The sequence below is a fragment of the Mandrillus leucophaeus genome, unplaced genomic scaffold (genome assembly GCF_000951045.1).
Source record: "Mandrillus leucophaeus isolate KB7577 unplaced genomic scaffold, Mleu.le_1.0 Scaffold771, whole genome shotgun sequence".
NCBI lineage: Eukaryota > Metazoa > Chordata > Mammalia > Primates > Cercopithecidae > Mandrillus > Mandrillus leucophaeus.
This window is the reverse complement of record NW_012108375.1, coordinates 212,390-215,605: the sequence shown is the minus strand read 5'-3', so window position 1 is coordinate 215,605 and position 3,216 is coordinate 212,390. Positions and strand designations below refer to the sequence as shown.

Below are 3,216 nucleotides of genomic sequence, written 5' to 3'. Positions count from 1 at the left end.
TCTCCCCCCTCCCCGCCCCACCATCTGGACTTTGGATTTTTTGGAAGAGGTTGTAAGAATGCGGTGGGACAAAAAGTTTTCAGCAATCCGAAGAAGGAGTGCCTTTGTTCACAGGGGCCAGAAGTTTTGGCTTTCTGGAACGTATAGAGTGTATATTAAGTTGCTCAGCATGGCACCTTCTGTTTGAGAAGAAAGTTTGGTCGCTGCAGCGAGTGATTTGCTGTTATTGAGATGGCTGCCGCGTTTGTTTATACTCCTACCGATTATATTGGCGCTTGCGTTAATCGTATATAGAGGTTTTTATTGTTTTATTTCCAACTCTGATCAGTATATTTAGTTAGATTTTAGAAACCAAAAAGTCTTGCCATTCTTAGTTGTTTTTCAGGGTAATATATTTCTTTAGTTGTGTGTAATTGTTTTTTTTCAGACGTTTAGCGCTGTATAACTTGTTTAATTAATTGAAAGCAAGTATCGACTAGACTTTTCTTGTAACTGATCCATTACGAAGAAAAAAGGAGTAAGGACTAATAATAAAGAGAGAGACATAATTAAACAACAATAACAACAACCTGTAAGACGTTTGATAGGACTTCTGTGCAGTTCAGAACAGACTATATGGGAAGGGAAGTAAAACGCTTGAAACGATTTTCAAGGGAATCACAGTGATTGTGATAAAAAGCTGTCCTTTTTGAGTAGTATGGTATTTACATTTTTGTGTTGGCCCAAATGTTTTTGGTCGGTTCTGCATAAATAGTGATAGGTTCTGCCTACATCTGTGGGGGCAGGATTCGTGAAGCATGGCAGACATTCCACCAGTCAGAGCTATGAACACTTCTGAACCAATGGGGACTAGTTTTGATAGCAGCAAAACCAAAGCTTTTTTCAGTGGTGTTTTAGTCTTTTTCTGTTTAGCTTTTTGGTGCAGGGAGGTGAAATACAATACTGTAGTTCTGAATATATATTGAATAAATTTGGTAACCTGTTGGTAGGTATATCCTGAATATATATTGATGTTTAGATCGGCTGTACTGTCTCACGTAATGACCGGAAACCCGAAGAGAGAGTTGATTTTCTTTAGTTCAAAGAGAAAAAGTAGGTTTTAAAGATCAGGATCAAATTATTTCACAATTTGTTCTTTGCTACTTCAGCTTCATTAAGTACATCTCCAAAGGCAGTCTTTTATTAATTACAGTAGTTTTGATTTTTTTTTTCCTCCCCAGGGCATGGTCTCAGGAGATTTTTTTTTTCATTGTTGTTAAGATTTATGAACCATCGAGTAATTCCTGTTAAGTCAAACTAGCTTTATCAAAGAATTTAAAGTGCATAACTCGTATCCTTTATGATTTTGGAACGTATCATTAGGCTGCAAAAGAGTTTATTCTTGGGCATCTGAAAGAACTGAACAAAATAAATGGCATTGAACTTCAGTTTCCTTATATGGCTTATACTTGGCTTTAAAAGCAACAAAACCTTAATAGAGCAAGTCCTTTATAGAGAATTATCGCTTTATGAAGATGGTTATTTATTAGTAAATTTTGTATAAAAACAATATTGTAGCACTTGAAAATGACTTTAAACCTCTAATTTTAGATTTAGTCCTTGATTTTTTTTTCGATGCAGACAACACATTTTATAAAGTGAGGTGTTGACCTTTGTGTTTCTTTTTTTCTCCTCAACAAGGCATAATGTACTTGTAGTTTTCTTGGAATTCTGTTAGTTTATCACTGAATTAACTTAAATTTTAGATTTTATACTACTGTCAAACTGTAAGTATTTTCGAAGCCTTGTTTAAACTGTGACAAAGGTTTGAAAAGAGGTTAAAAGAACAGTCATCAGTTAAAATATTTTTAAATGGCTTCAAAATTTGGATATTCTTCTTAGTATTGTGTGGATTTTCTAAGATTAAATTGGCAAATAGAGAGTACTTCCAAAGTGTATGTTGCACAAAATGCACACTTAAAGGCTCTGTTTATTGAAGGTAATCATGAATTTTCAGGACTTCGACTGATTCAAGTAGTACTGTTGTGAAGTCTCCTTGCCATTTGAGATCAAACTCTTGTAAACTTTATGTATAAAAAACTCACAGAGGTACAAACATGGAAACCAAATTTTTGTTGTATGCTCTTAATGAAGTGATAACTATGGATACATTTCACATATATCGTTGGTAAATCTCTAAAATTGATTATTTTAGACATTGTTGGTATTGAACTATTAGTAGTAAATAGTACCCTCTAAGAAATACGCTTAAAAGTGTCAGAAAATAGGTATGTATTTCAAAATTACTTATTGGAAATAATTGCTTATGGGTAATATGATTTAGACTTTAAGCTGCTTTTGTTTTGGAAATAGATTATGGCAGTACTTACAGAGTATTTGGGATTATGCAGAATTTTAGTGATGCTGGGTAGCAATTTCTTTCTTTTTTTTTTTTTTCGTAATTGCTGCTTATCCAGATTCTCCTTATAAACCCTACTTGGCTGCCTGCATTTTGACACTTTGCCTTGCTCATTCATTTCTCGAATCTGTTACATGCTTGCTTGCGTTTTCTTTTTCTGGGAATACATCTCTATTGTAAACCTCTAAAGATGTCTTTGTCTTTTCCTTTCCTTTTTTTTTTTTTTTTTTTCTTCGAGCCCGGCGGCTGTCCCTTCCCCTCCCCCTCCCCGGTGCGCGTTGAGCTGGTTTTCCGGGTTCCCCTGGACGGAGCTGGATTCTGCTTCTCGCCAAGGCAGGAAGTGAGTTTCGCACTGCAATTCCGGGCAGTGTCACGAGTGAAAAGTTTTTTTTTTTTTTTTTCGGCGGAGATCCTAGTTGGGGCTGGGAAACTCCTGCAAAACTAGAGACCAGGAAGCCAGCCCGCACCCCAACCCCCACCAAAGCCACCTACTCTTCTGCGGGAGGCCAGTCCACATCCGCTCTCACCCGAGAGAGAAATTCAGCTGGATCCAAAGTGACTAATGAAGGCAAGGAAATCATGTCAAGCGAAGCCTTGAAAAAGCTGCCCTGAGACGCTGTCCCGCCGAAAGGTAATTTTCACGAAAAGTGTCTCTGAGTCACAAAGTTCATGGGACTTTGTGACTTGGAAAAGAGATGATCTTTTAGTGTTTTTCACTTTTCTCCCAAGTTACCCTAAATCATCCTCTTTTCATATCGAAGCGGATAATAATTGAGAGGCTAAGTAATCGAACTGCAACCCCCCTGTCTCCCCTCTCC

At 37.0% G+C, this 3,216-nt stretch overlaps 1 protein-coding gene across 5 annotated transcripts in view; it reads left to right on the top strand.

Moving 5' to 3' along the window:
- The first annotated feature begins 2,701 nt into the window (after positions 1 to 2,701).
- ERBB2IP (erbb2 interacting protein) overlaps positions 2,702 to 3,216 on the top strand; it is a 149,987-nt gene continuing 149,472 nt past the window's right edge. For all 5 annotated transcript variants that reach the window (XM_011966741.1, XM_011966743.1, XM_011966740.1 and 2 more), the window contains exon 1: positions 2,702 to 3,029. The gene's annotated coding sequence lies outside the window, so the exon portion shown is untranslated. The remainder of the gene's footprint in view (positions 3,030 to 3,216) is intronic.